This window comes from Diceros bicornis, chromosome 22 (genome assembly GCF_020826845.1).
Source record: "Diceros bicornis minor isolate mBicDic1 chromosome 22, mDicBic1.mat.cur, whole genome shotgun sequence".
In the NCBI taxonomy this organism is placed as follows: domain Eukaryota; kingdom Metazoa; phylum Chordata; class Mammalia; order Perissodactyla; family Rhinocerotidae; genus Diceros; species Diceros bicornis.
Window position 1 is genome coordinate 38990949 of NC_080761.1, and position 15927 is coordinate 39006875.

The window sequence follows — 15927 nt, forward strand, 5'->3', positions numbered from 1 at the left end:
TAAAGGTCACACGCTGTGCACACATATGATAAACTCACTTTTCCCATGGTCTGGGTTTTTCTGATGTGAGAAAAGACATTTTTGTTGGGTTACCTTCGAATAGTGGGTTCTTTTATCTATAATTTTATTTATTTATTTATTTATTTTCCCCCCAAAGCCCCAGTAGATAGTTGTACGTCACAGTTGCACATCCTTCTAGTTGCTGTATGTGGGACGCGGCCTCAGCATGGCCGGAGAAGCGGTGCGTCAGTGCTCGCCCGGGATCCGAACCCGGGCCGCCAGCAGCGGAGCGCGTGCACTTAACCACTAAGCCACGGGGCCGGCCCTCTTTTATCTAGCTTTACATTATCAGATTGTCCTTTTCTGTGGATTCTAATGGCCTTCAGAAGCTCTGACCTTGCACTGCTCTTTTTACATTTTTATAAGCTTTAAACTTTTTATCTTAATTATACAAGTGCTGCACGAATACATTCTCATGGTTTAAAATTTTCCAACAAAATAGGTCTCATCTCTAGCCCTTTCCCTTCCCAGGGGAAATGTACCTACATATTCAGACACGTAATCATATTTTGTGGGAGTTTTTTCCATAAAAATCGTAGATATTTCTCTTCACCTTGCTTTTTGAACTTAGCTTTAGATCTTAGAAATCTTTCCATATCAGTATGTGCAAATCTACCAAAATTATTTTGAAATGATGCATAGCACTTTCTATAGTATGGATGAATCATGGTTCATTTAACCACCCCCTAATGATGGAAATGTTGGTTGTTCCTAATTTTGCACTGTTATCAAAATGCCAAATACTGCACTTTACTCCCTCCTTCTAGAACCCGCTTAGAATGCTGTGCTACTGTTGGAAAGGTCTCCTCCTTCCATTAGTCAATGGTTTCAAGACATCGTGTGTGCCTCAACACTTTTTTATTACTCTGTTTATCCTTTTCGGTTATGAGTGTGAAGAGGAGGTAGGGAGAGAGGGAAGGATGGAGGGAAGGAGGATGCTAGGTGTGTGTCGTTTAGTGAATGGCATGTTCAGAGGCATGTAAGGTCCTGGAGGAAGGGACCACGTCTCAGACCTGTAGCCAAGATGGTAACTGGGTCATCGTTCCCTTCTTTGAGATTTCAATGAAAATGCTGTGAGCCCATCATATGTCAGTGGTTGCCCAAGCCTACTGCCCGAGCTCTCTAGGGAGTCTTTGGGAAGTTTTTATTTATCCAAGGACCTCTGACTCAAGCCCCTGCCTCCACTGCATTGGTTCTTTTAAGGATCATCTCACCACTTCAAGGGCGCTGTCCCCTTTTCCCACTGCACTATTCACATAGGAACTCTTGGCAAAGCAGATTTAAAGGTAAACCCATCCTAACAATATCTTGTCTTAGTCCTGGTGGGTAGTGAGCATCCTTGCCCACCATTGTCCCTGGGAATTTCTCACTGGCCACCTCCCTCCCAACTAGTTGCTCAATACCCTCCTGCCTACCACCTTTTCCTCTCCTTTTAACTTCTAGGCAGAGTAGTTTTTCCATCTCCTTGTTTCTATGTGTTCTGTGGGAATGATGCCATCTGCGCTCTCTTTCCACGGAAAAGGCTTGAGAAATTATTTACTAAATAAAGACTTTCCTATCCTTAAGAACAGCTCTGATGCCAGTGATTAAGGTAACATTGTTTCACCCCTGAAATAGATAGCTGTGTTCTCCCACGACGCCCAAGGTAGTGCATACCCCAGTCACATTGTAGGTACTCAAAAGATACCTGTAGATTGACCAAGTAGCAGACAAATGGCAGTACCATCGAAAGACCAGTTGATGAATTGATTCAGGAGTAAAATAAAGGAAGTTTGTGGAATTCCATAGGTATATACCATCCTAAAAAAAATTTCTTTAAAAACACACCATTTTAGATGACTTCTCAGAACACGAATTACTTCCTTCAGCCTAAGTTAACAAGAGGCTGGATTCCCAAAGTATCTCCATGCCTTGGGTTAGCCAACAGCTGGCACTACCACGCAGTTCTGCCCAACCTCTTCTGAAAAGCCTCTAAGGTAGATTTGCTGTGGAATTTGTTGGTTGATCTGCTTTTTTTTTTTTTTTTAAGATTTTATTTATTTATTTATTTTACCCCCAAAGCCCCAGTAGATAGTTGTACGTCATAGCTGCACATCCTTCTAGTTGCTGTATGTGGGACGCGGCCTCAGCATGGCCAGAGAAGCGGTGCGTCGGTGCGCACCTGGGATCCGAACCCGGGCCGCCAGCAGCGGAACACGCGCACTTAACCGCTAAGCCACAGGGCCGGCCCGGTTGATCTGCTTTTGAACAAAAGGATTCTTTTCAATCTGCAAACCAAGTCTCCAGGACTGGAACGTCATGAGCAGATGTGAATGAAGTAGTGGAACCTTCAGACTTTGGGGCAAGCCAGGAAATTGTGCTGAACTTAATTTCCTCAGGAGTGGAAAAATAATTCTATAGAACACAGCCACAACTATTTTGATTCTATAACTAGAAAAAGAATGGATTTCTTATTTTCATTAAATATGTTAAAATAAAATATGTAGCTAACATTTTAGAAATAAAACCACCTAAAAACAAATCTGATACGCGTGCGCACACGTGCATACACACACACACACACACTTGCTTTACAACTTCTCCTTGTCTAAATCTGCCTGAATGTTTTTCAAAAACCATTTTCTCCCAGTGGAAGACTTCCCTGATCAATTTTAACATTCAGTGATTTTTTTAAAGGTAAGATCAATATAAATAATCTCTCTAACATGCACACGGCAGAGATTGTGAAGAATTTGCTGATTTGACCCCAAGGGTCCTACCCACACAAACTTTGTACTCCTGACCTTAGGGCAGAGCTTGGGAGAGCTGCAAGGTAGTGTGAGACCTTGAAGAAGGGAGGTGATTATTTTAAAAGTGTACATATGGATGAATTCTATATTTGAAAATGATTTTTTTAAGTCAGTGACTTTTTTTTTTTTTTTTTTGGTCAAGCATCTGAACATCCTTTCTACGTTTGAGAAGTCTCCATTATATGAATCTTGAATCTTGGTGAGACCATGTATCCATTAGATTAAGCTCAGTAATGTCATGGTAACAAGTACCCCATTCCACGCAAATCTTAGTGGCTTACAAAGTTTTAATTCCTGCCAATGCTGCGTTTCCATCATGGATTGGCTGTGGCTCTGCTCCACGTCATCTTCACTCCTTGTAGCCAGGTTGATGTAGTGGTCCCAATCTAGACATTGCCATTCTGGAGGCAGAGGGAAAAGTTATGGCCCAGCACACACTGGCTCTTCATGCTTCTACCTGGAAGTGATCTGCATCATTTCTGCTCATATTTCACTGGCCAAAATAAGCGACATGGTCAAGCCTGCTGTCAAAGAGACAGAGAAGCATAATCCTTCCCCCAGGGAGGGGCAGCATATTTGGAAACAACAATATAGTTATTGTAGGCAGAACCTTCCTTCCTGCTATAAGATCTTGAAAAGACTCAATTGGCAGGGATGACTTAGGATTGGCCAATCAGATTCACCCACTTTGAATTGAAAGCTGGCCATGCAAAGGAGCAGGGTCAATGGAGACGTCAATCTGGGTCTACAAGGCAGCAGTGCCAGCTGTGGAATTCAATGCCCAGTGCTGATGACATCATCCACGTCCTCACTGGACAAGTTCTGTGATATGATTTTGGTTGTTTGCCTATTTTTTAGCCTCTCATTCCTGTCTGCTTTCTGGGCTTAGTGATCTAGTCTTCTTAGCATTTCTGTGAGCCACCTGGTAATATCTGCTATATCTTTTCTATATAAACAAGTCAGAATCATTCTCTGTTGCTTTCAATTCAGAACCTGATTGATACAGTAAGACTTTCAGCCAACCCAAACATTTGCTCAAGTCAATTTCTGATCACCAGGTGATTTTTACCTGAGGCCCTGTTAGCCCTGCACAAATTAAAGTCTAGGAAAGTATCGGGACAATTTATACTAAAAGATATTGGATGGGAAAGGCTGGGAGGGTTCCTGTTCAGTCTTGGGTTCTGTGCATTCATTAGATTCAGAGGCACTGAATATCAAAAAATAAATGTGGTAAGGGCAGGTGGGGACCTTCCAAATCTTGAGTTTGGAAGTATAAAAATGCAGTGAAGTTTCATTAGGGTGACCAGATATTCTGGTTTGCTCAGAACAGTCCCAGGTTACCGCTATTGTGGATCTGTTAATGCCTAGCAATTATTTTTAGTGCCCTCTTTCCCTCTAAAATGTGTCCTGGCTTAGACAATAAATTATACGGTCCCTCCAGCTATAACAGAAATGGTCTTGAACCAGAAGTCAGAAGATCTGTATTTTTTTTAATTGATGTTTTAATAGTTTATAACATTGTGAAATTTTGGGTTGTACATTTTTGTTTGTCCGTCACCATATATGTCTCCCTTCACCCCTTGTGCCCACCCCCCACCCCCATTGCCCCTGGTAACCACAATACAGTTTTCTCTGTCCACGTGTTGGTTTATATTCCACATATGAGTGAGATCATACAGTGTTTGTCTTTCTGGCTTATTTCACTTAACCTAATACCCTCCAGGTCCATCCATGTTGTTGCAAATGGGACGATTTTGTCTTTTTTTTACGGCCGAGTAGTATTCCATTGTGTATATATATACCACATAGAAGATCTGTATTTTAATCACAATCTAGTGCTGATTTGCAGAGTGACCAGTCAAATTTCTGTACCCTAATTTCCTCATCTATAAAGTGGGGGAGTTCATTTAGATCAGTGGTTGGCAAGTTGTGTTCTGGTTTTCATGGTGATATCTCAAAACCCTCCACAGGAGAAGAAAGAGGAGGCCAAATGGGGGAAGCTCTGACACTCCCATTCTGACCTCTGCTTCTGTTTGTTTCATGCCTTAAGGTTGCACCTAACATTTTCTTTGGAAAAAGTGTTCTTGTGATAGAAATAAACACACGCACACACACACACAAACACACACACACACATTTGAAAATCATTGGCCTGGATAATCTCTCAGGACATAGAAAGTCAAGATTTCTAACACTTGCTCTCCTGCCATAACTTCCATACTCTGGACAATGAGCTGGTCATTAAAGAAAGGGAGTTATTAGGAGGGGGCTTCTGCACATCTCAACTCTTTCCCTCATTTTAAAGGGACAACGCTAAACTCTTCATGCTGTCAGCCAACAATTCCCATAAAATGATGCTGACATTTACTTAAGTTTCTAAAAATATCCCTTAACCTAATTTTCCATCTTGGTCTCCTACTTCTAATCTTAAGCTTTCCTGTAGCTCTGCCTTAGTTCATGGGGTCCCTCGTCCTCCCTAGGCCAACCCTTAGAGTTCAGCCCAAGTCTCACCTCTTCTGTGAGGCCTCCTTCATCCACCACACCCCTTGGGGATGACTTCCACCCTCTACTCTGTGCTTCTACACCTTGTTTGGCAATTAGGATATATTCCTTTGTGTGCTATTGTCTTTTAGCTCTAAACACATCGTTTCAGATTCTGCTCTGTGATGCTGAGGCTGGAACTCTGCCAACTCCATTTCTCCTTTGCCAATTGGCTCCCTATTACATGTTGCCAATAGTGGTAATTCCAGAGACATTAGAAGGCAGGAAGGAGAGAAAATGGGCTTATTCCTTCCAGCGTGCCTGCTATTCCTGTCACTGTTGCCCCAGGCGGTAGAGGTTGGTTCTGACCTCCAACTTCTTTCCCCATTCCCAGAACTAGCTTCATTGCACCACCTCAGAGGTACCAGTGGTAGCTGGGCAATGCCTTCTCTTTAGAAACCTGAATTCCAGTTCTTCAGGGCCCCTCCTTCAAGCTCCTGAGATAGGAGCCCTTCCCAGGCAGCACTAGCTCCTTAGGTCTGAGCCTCAGCTCCATGAGGCACTTGGTCTGTGCTCCTGAGATACCAGTAGTAGGCAACAACATCTCTTTCTCAGAGCTCTAAGCCCCAGTTCAATAGGGCCTCTCCTCTGAGCTTCTAAGTTCTGATGACCCAACCTCTTCCTTTTGTCCCCCAAGCCCTAGGAGTGGTAGCTACTTTCTCTACTTACTATCTGTTTTTCCTCAATGTTCTCCTTTTCCTTTTTTGGGTTTCCATCATCTGTTTACCAAATTCCCTATATTAAATTCTCTCTGTTGAAATACCTAGTGAAGTTTCTATTTTCCAGATCGGACACTGACTGGTCTACCTTGAACTGTCACTTGCCACGTTACCCATATTTTTCTTTATTTCTCAACTATACTGGAAACTTCTTTATTTTAACCTTAGTCACACCCATAGGAATGCAACAAAAATTTGCTTGTTGACTGATAAGGGTATGAGATTCATGAGTAGGAGAAAGGATGGAAGGTGGAAAGAGCAGGACTGTTTTCAGACAAACAGATCTGGGTTCAAAGTCCAATGGTCTCTGTTACTTAACTTCTTTGAGCCTCAAATTCTCAACCTTAAAGCAGAGAATGATAACGCCTATCCTCTGGGCGTATTGTGCAGCTTACATGATGAAAGGTAAGTAAAGTGCTTAGCATGGAGCCATGTGCATGGGTCAGACTCACAGATGCTGCTCTTCCCTCCACCCACTCTGAGTATTCTGTAGTTCTTGGGTCCACTAGGTAGGTGGTCATCTGTAGGCACTTCTGCGTCCTTTGGATATTTGCAGCGGAGGCATGATTAAACACACACACACACATTCACCTTGACCCTTCTTCCCAATCTAACACACGCTTTCTTCCCTTCGACACCAAACTTCCTAATGAAGCCCACACTCATCCTCCTCCACGCACTTCTGCAATCCAGAGTAGTTGTAGGGACCAGCTTCATCATCCATCTCTCTGTTGGCATAGCCTGTGTCTGTCTGTCTGTTTCTCTTTCTCTTGCTCTTGCCATCTCTCTTTCTTTCTCATATCAGCTCTATTTTCTTCTCATATCCAACTCTCAATCTACTTCCTATATCACAGTCTAAATCCTGAGTGGATCTGGCTTAAATAGCTAATTATCGTCTTTGCTTTGTACCAGACCTCCTCATAGGTCACCTGCCAGCCTATAAATATGTTGCCCCCAAGTCAGGCACCCATGCCTGGTCAGTCTCTGGCCACTGTTCTGCAGAAGTCAACCTAGCCTGGCTTCCTTGTGTAGGGGCCGATGGTGAAGCAGTTAACTTGCAAGAAGAAGTTAACTTGCAAGGAAAGCAGGGCTTGGTAAGCACTGTGATGCGTATGTCAAGGACATGCCCTGTTTGCACCAATGTATTAAGAAGTTCCCTAATCACCAAATCCAATGATTGCTTTCCAATTTTCACCTTTCCTGAGTTCCCCAGAGTGTTTCATATAGTCGAACACTCACTCTGACACTTCTAACTTCCCCATGTCTGCATGAGTCTGGTTCTTTCCTTACCACTCTTGTCAATCTCTCTTGCTGGTTTCTCTTCTCCACTCACCACTTACTTTGAAGAAGCAGCTAGTCCATGGTCTTGCCAATGCAGACATAACATCTAAGATGTTCTTCACACCTAAACCCTTGACCCCAGTGGTACTGCAGCCTGTAAGTGCATGAGGAGCAATCTGGAGGGAGTAGCTGGGGATTCAGAGGTTCCTGTCAGCAACTGTAAGATACTAAAGAACTCTAGTGCCACGGGCAGGAATCAGGAGCTACTTACTGTGCCGGGAGGAAAGACACCGGGTTGTTAATATCACAAAAATTCCTCCCCATTCCTCTCATCACAGATTTTTGAAGTGTTTTCCAAGACATGTCCATCACCATGAAGGCTCTTAGGTAACTCCAGACCCATCCTTTCTATATTCACTGGTGGCACCTCTTGTCAAAATATCCTATGCCCCCTTTTTCAGTCTCCCTTCTATCAAAACACTCTTCTATAAATAAGCCAAAGAATAGTTAAACCTTATGGTGAATTTAAGTCAATGAATTTCCTCTATAGGGTTTTATTGTAAACTTCATCATTTTGATATGAAGGACTCTGCCTTCTTTTAAGGATATTCCCATACAAGCAAATAAGCGAGGGATCTATCATTTAAAGCTGAGGGGTGAGAGGGTGGGAGAGGCAGATTTCACTCCTTCTGAAATCAAATTAACAGGAAACCTACTTCTACTTCCTATTTTTTTTTAAACTATATACAGTAAAATTGACTTTTTCTTTGTGTATGTTTCTATAAATTTAGTACATAGATTTGTGTTACCACTACTGCAAACAGGATACAGTGCAATTCCATCACCCCCAAAATTCCTTCCTGCTATCTCTCTGTAGTCATACCCTTCCCCCATCCCAAGTCCTAACAACCACTTATTTTTTCTCTACTGCTACAGTTTTGTCTTCCAGAGAATGTCATATAAATAGAACCATACAGGGTGTAACCTTATGTCATAGGTGTCTTATGTATTACATCTACATATTGAAACACCATCAGGCAATGCTATATTTTTTTGCTTTCAAACCACCAAAAAATTAACAGGAGAAAAATAATTTATTATATTTGCCCACATATTTATCATTTCTGTTGCCCTTCCTTCTTTCTTGAGGTTCCAACTTTCTTTTTGGTATCATTTCCCTTCTTTCTAAAGAATTTCCTCTAGCAGTTCTTTTGGAACATGTACGCTGGGGAAAAAATTGAGAATTCTTTCATCTGAGAATGTCTTTAACTCACCTTCATTCCTAAAGAATATTTTTCCTGGATTTAGAATTTTGGGTTGACAGTTCTTTTCTTTCAGCACTTTCAAAATGTTCTACTTCCTGCTGGCTTTCTTGGTTTCTGATGGAAAAACACAGTCATTCCAATTGTTCTCCTATAAATAATGCTTCCTTTTTCTCAGGTTCTTTCCTTTTTGACATTTTCTTTTTTTATCTGTAGAATCCAGCAATTTGATTACGCTGTGTCTGGGTGTACGTTTCTTTGGCTTTACCTTGTTTGGGCTTACTGAGCCTCTTGAATCTGTAGATTTGTGTCTTTTGCCAAATTTAGGAAGTTTTCAGCCATTAGTTTTTCAACTACTTTTTCTTCACTGAACTCTTTCTCCAATAGTTTTGGGACTCTAATAACACACATGCTAGATGATTTGTTATTATCCCACAGATCCATGAGGTTCTCTTCATTATTTTTCTCTCTGTTGTTCAGATTGGGTAATTTCTGTTGATCTATCATCAAGTTCTCTGACTTTCCTCTGTCATCTCTATTCTGCTATTGAACTGATCCAGTGAATTGTTTGTTTGTTTTTTTTTTTGTGAGGAAGATCAGCCCTGAGCTAACATCCACGCCAGTCCTCCTCTTTTTGCTGAGGAAGACTGGCCCTGGGCTAACATCTGTGCCTATCTTCCTCCACTTTATATGGGACACCGCCACAGCATGGCCTGACAAGCGGTGCATTGGTGTGCACCCAGGATCCGAACCCGGGCTGCCAGCAGCAGAGTGCGTGCACTTAACCGCTACGCCATGGGGCTGGGCCCGAATTGTTAATTTTTATTATCTTATTTTTCAGTTCTAAAATTCCCATTTGGTGTTTTATATCCTCTATTTCTTATATGAGACCTTCTAGCTTTCCATTTGTTTCAAGAATATTTGCCCTTACTGCTGGAGCATTTAAATAATACTTGCTTTAAAGTCTTTTTCAGGTAATTACAACACCTTTGTCATCTTGGTAATGGCATCTATTGACTGTCTTCTCCGTGTGAAAAATTTTCCTCATTCTTCATAGGCTGAAAAATTTTGAATTGTATACTGACTGTATTTTCTCACTTTTACCATAGTCAATTTGTTAAAAGTAAGTCCCTAGTTCTGGCTCACACTCAAGGAGATGGAATCAGACAAGGATATGAAAACTGGTATGTGAAGATCATTAGGGACCATCTTAGATGTCTGCCTGCTGTCTACTGGTGGAAGCAACCCAAGTGCCCATCAGCAGATGAATGGATAAACAAAATGTGGTATATACACACAATGGAATATTATTCAGCCTTGAAAAGGAAGGAAATTCTGACCCACGCTACAACATGGATGAACCTTGAGGACATTACGCTAAGTGAAATAAGCCAGTCACAAGAGGACAAATATTATTTGATTCCACTTATATGAGGTATCTAGAGTAGTCAAATTCATATAGAGAGAAAGTAGAATGGTGCGGGTAGGGAGGAATGGAGAGTCAGTCTTTAATGGGTACAGAGTTTCAGTTGAGGAAGATGAAAAGTTCTGGAGACAGATGGTGGTGATGGTTGCACAACAATGTGAATGTACTTCATGATACAAAACTGTACCCTTAAAATAGTTAAAATGATACATTTTTGTTATGTATATTTTACCACAATTGAAAAACAAACAGACAAAGAATGAAAAGTCTGACTACCACACGTGTTATGAAATTCTGGGTCTTGTTTAAATCCTATGGAGAATGTCAATATGTTTTTAGCAGGCACTCAACCCAAGGGAGTTCAGGCTGCAAGTTCCAACCAGCCTTCTGTGGTCTTGGTTCCAGTGTCAGTTCAGTTTTCAAAACCCTTGGAGCACCATTTGGAGGGGTCCCACGTGTGTACCACCCAGCAGCCAGTCTATCCTGTGTCCTGGAGGTGAGCACAGGCACAGGAAGTGAACTGGGGGCGGGCGGCATCCTTCCCGCAAAGTTTAGGCACCCACCAGGGGTTCCTGTTGCCGCTGCTGCTATTCTTGTCACAGGATTGCTTGGGTTTGAGGCAGGCACAAGAAAAACAGAGAAAAATAAAGAAGAATAGAGAATTTCTCCTGCTCTCCCTGAGCATTCACTGTTTTCTTCCTGACTCCTCAACCAGACGGCTTCTCCTCGCATCTCTCTACCAGCCCTGATGCCCGCTCTTGGGTTTCAGGTTTCATTGAGTTCAGACCAGCCAGGGCATACTGGAGGGAAAAGATGGCAAAGTAAGGTTATTTCAGCGGTACTTTGAATCTTTTTCTTCATCCTCAATGCTTCTGCTACTGTTTGCTTTTCAGAGCTCTCAAATAGCTGGTCCAGGCATTCTTTCCAGGGGCGATAGCTGCCTCCTTCCCCTAACCTTAAGGCTGGCTCTGACTTTGGCATTTAACAAAGGGCTCCATCCACCCACCCCACTCCCCATTCACTCACCCATTTATTCTATTAATGTGCCTTGATCACCTTCTACGTACCACAAGCGACAAGGGCTAGAGAAACAGCTTATCTTGAAGGTGTTTAGAACACAATTGCCAAGCGAGACACAGCTTCCTGGATTTCCCCCATATATGTACTGGTTTTCCCCCTCTCTCATTATGCTCACAGTAGATCTGAGTGGGCTTTGTTGCTTCCTTGAAAAGTCAAGTCTGCATGTGAGCCTGAAACCATCCTCACATATGAGCTCAGTAGGCGAGGCTGAGGGCTTCAGAAAGAGGCCTATTTTCAAACACTCAGGATTGTGGTTTTTGAGAGAACAGAAAGCATAAAACATAACATCTTGTGGATTACTTTCTGCTGAAGACCAATTGATGAGACATCTGAAAATCATCAAATAAGTGTCTTGTTTTTAGCCTGCAAATGACTTTGTGAAACTCTGGAAGGAAATTCTCCACTTAAAAAAGTAAGAAAATTGAAATTGAGATCATGGGCAAGAACAAAGATGGGGAATTATGAGAGTGCTTTGAATTGTTAATAGCATTTATGTTTGCAAAAATGAATCTCTCTGAAAACCTGGAAGTGGTTTAACAATCTTAAATCACCTCATACAGCACATGCCCCAAACCCTGATAACCTCCACATTCAATTGCTTATGACCGTTTTTTGGATCTTTCCAAAAACTTGAAGGTGCTACACAATGCACAGAACTCTGGATTTAAAATTATTGAAGTCTCTGATATTTTTTTCCTATAAGCTCTTACATTTGGAAAGAAGTACAGTCTAACCCCAGAGGATCAAAATATATTGAACTGATTTTTTTAAGAAATGGTATCAGCAAAGAAAACAGAAATTGAGCTGAACATTATGATGAAGAGAGTAAAGAATGGCAAAGATAAGGCTGAAGGTGGTGTGTATAAAAGACTCAAAAGTCGGAGGAGAGGCTTCATCTGAAGATGAAAAAGTCTGCTGGCCAAGGTAAGACAAATTAAGGTAGGTTGATGAGGATAACAGGAGGCAAACAAAATTAAACATCATCAGAAACCAGGGCTCCGATGAGGAGAGACTGGAGTAAAGAGAAAGTTCCCTCCGGCTTCGGTGGTTAAGGGGCGACTTAGAGTTCCCACAGCATTTCATTAATATACAAGTCAAGTGTTGCAAATACCCTGTGTGGGTGACAGACAGTTGTACTTTGTGAATTTCTGGTTTCTAATGATGCATTCAAGCTTTATTTTTTACAGCTGTCCTTGTCTTAACCCTTTACTTTTTTCTCCCTGGGGTTTAATGGTTTCTAGTTACATATCAGCATTTTAAGCAGCATGTCGCCCGTCAGGCAGCACATGGCTTCGGATGGTTATGGTATTTGGGTCACCACTAGTTCTCTGGAAGGACAAGTGCTCCTGTGAACAGCACAGCGAACTCCCTCGTACGATTGGAACGCGGCAGCGCAGGTTCAGGGTGCACACTAGGAATCTAACCAAATGCCTTTTGCAAACAGCAGCTCAATGAGGATTCCTGCCATGAGGCAAAATGCTTGGAAAGTCACTGTGCGCTGGCATCACTGGGTCTGGGGTCAGCGTGCTGAAAGCAGGACTCATTATGTTCCTACCGTGCCAACTTGGTGCAATTAGCCTAACACGATAATTTCCCAAAGCCATATGTTGATCTTTAGGGGAGGGAAGGCTTCGTATGCCTGATGGCTCTGGGATCTGACTGGCGTGTCCCAGCTTCAAGCGAATTTCTATAAATCAAGATAACACACATGGCAAAGATGAGGTAGGACAGCCAGCCTGGACAGAAACAGAAAACGTAGAGCAGGGCTGTGTACTTGTTGACTGTTGTAGCAGGTTGGTTTTCTTTTTTTCCCAAGGAAGTTTTCAGTGAAGGTCAAGGGAGCACAACTGTGTGCAAGGCTACCCCTCCCTCCCCGCAAAATAAAATCGATGGAAGGACCCAGAACACAATAAGTTATGTTCCAGGGCTGCGTGGCCTGTATTCCCATTGGAGACCTATCAATGTGAACTAGCACTGTTGGGAAATCTCTCCAGCCAGCCCTGTTAATCAATACCTCTGTTCATTATACGACTCTGATGAATATGGGTAATGATTGGATGCCTGAGAGTCAGGTGACTAAAAATAACTGCGCCTTCCTGAGGATCAATAGATTTCCCCCAGTATCACTTCAGGCAATTCAATATTCTCAGCTGCCCCTCTGCGGCCCCACCAACGCGAGCCTCTCTGGTCTTCATTGATAGATCAGCTTCGTCCTCAGAGCAGCTTTATTAAATTAGTAGCACTTAATCTACTGTCATATTGTCAACGGATAGGGAGCAAACTAGCAGACAGCAAGTCTTCCAGGGGCTGGGAGAGCAACTGCCCGCGACTGGGCAGTTTTGATTAGCTTTGTGCCAAGAGCTGTCTTCGTGGGTGCCTCTTTGCTAAACAGGAGGATTTCCACCATTTAATAGCATTTAAAACAAGTTTTTTTTTAAGAAGAAGAAGGAGCTGTTTGAGGGAGAAGTCGTGCCAATTACAGATGTGTTATGACAGATGAGAAGATCATAATTATGCCTGGATTCCCTGCAGGAGTGTGTTAACACATCCGTGACATTTCATAATCACATGCCTCAGTGGAGTTGACTTCCCCAAAGTTGCTTAACCTTTCATGTCTTCGCCCTCACCCCAAAAACCTGTCCATGGGTGCTCAAAGGAAATCAAGCAGGGAGGCTCTGTCAAGGTTCGATGGCCAGCACCCCTGCTGCCTTGGGAGGGACCCTCACTCAGGCAGTGGCATCTAAAGCTGGCTGGATAGCTCCTTACTGTGGTCCTGATGGCAGCCAGATGGGTACAAGCAGCTTGTCCAGCCCCTTGCTGGCCAGAAGCCTGAGGCCAGGGGGTTGCTACAGAGTCTGGGTAGCTCATTTCCCTGGGTTATCAGCCAGAGGAAATTGGAGAAGTGGGTGGTACCAGCTGGGGAGACTTGGACAAATCTGGGTCTAGAGATGGAGAACAGAAAAGACTAGATTGGACGGGAGACTTCAGCAAGTTACCATCTGGGTGAGCCTAATTTTAGCTAGGATTGTTTGAAGAGGTGGGGGTAATATTAAACAATGCTGAGTCAAAAGCACCTTCTATCTGCATCTTCGCATTGTCCCCCATGCAGTATGACAGGAGGAGGAAATGTCACCGATTACGATATTTTTCCATCTGCTAGTTTTATTTCTAGATTATAACAAGCACAATCTGCAGAGAACCACTGCCAAGAGAATATAAACTGAAACACAAGCATTTAGTCTAAAAAATGTATATAGTCATCATCCCGTTGGCTGATGTCCACAAATTTCACAGGGTGGGGGAGGGAAGAAAATTTATTTGCAGAAAGCTAAGGTGCAAAGATACCTAAGTTCTTCTTTTAGTCTTCCTTTCCTCAAGAGAGCTTGGGCAAAGGCTTTTGGGAAAAGGAATTCTGGAGTGACACAGAAAAGGCATCCCCAAAGGGACAGCTTTGGTGAGGAAGGATTCAGGGCAGTGTTTGCCAGGCTCCGTCGGGACTGGCTAGGATCTTTGTAGCTCTGACTCAGCTTTGCCATCTGAGCAAGAGATGAGTTTGGTCTTCTGAAGACGCGTATTAAATAATACCAGGATTCAGTCCAAACAGGAGATCAACTCTGAGTTATCTAACATGTGTGCTTAAATAGGGTGACATTATGTGAGCTGAAGTGTTGCCAGGGGTATTTTGGAAAGGTCTATTAGAGTTAATTGAGGTTTCTTCAAATCAAGAAGATAAGAAGAGATCAGTGACTGATAAATCTTTAATATAAAAATTGTACAAGAATTTTGATACAAATTACAAGAGGTATTTGGACAAAATATGAATAAAATTCCATTTACATCCCCAAACCCTTATGCATTTTATGCAAAAGACATACTGTAGACAGTTATAGTACAGAAAATACAACAAAGGAAACAGCAAATAAAAAACTTTTAATTCCCATAGACTACTAATAAAAACAAACCAAAACGCAAAACAAAACAAAACAAAAACAAAACTCTTGTTCAAGGTACATACAGTATGTATGAAGCTACCGACGTCACGATTATTAGATCAGGGAGATGGAAGCTGTCCCCGTCCCTTGGTGCAGCTATACCTTTTGTAGTACAGACTTTGGTTCTGCGACAGGCTTAGCAGAAGAGACTGGTTTGATGCAGAAGAGAACAACATACACAAAAAAGCGTAAACCCCCAAACTCTGGGGGAGGGAGAGAACATATCTTGGTGAAAATTCCTTTTCCTCAAGATATTTCAATTCCCTTTGGCTACTTTTGTTGTCAAATATGCAGGTTGAGTCAAATGTTTTTGTGATTGAGACACATCAGTGGGTTGGGGGTGAATAAGAAAGTTATGTGTTCTCCCAGTTATGTGAGGGATCTTGCTAGTTCTCAAAGGACTAGTCCATGATCAGCAGGAGAGAACAGAGAGCTTTCTTTCCAAGAGCCCCAACTCACCTCCACCTTTGAGGAAAGGCCTAGGTGACCTCCAACCAAAATCTTCTCCTAGTTTCCCAACCTTCCTCACTCCTCTGACCTCCATGTGTCCACATTACATTAGCTCTCCTGCACTTTTCATCCTGGCACTGGTAGGAAAATGGTAAGATTTGTCTGCAAGGCAGCTGAACCAAAGTTTGCACAGGAAAACAAATGCACCATATATTATAAATCTTAGATAGTCATATCAGATTAATATATAATACTAGAACATTTCATTCACTTAACTCACGTTATGTAAACGCTGGACAGAGTAGAACACACAACTGTTTCCAAAGC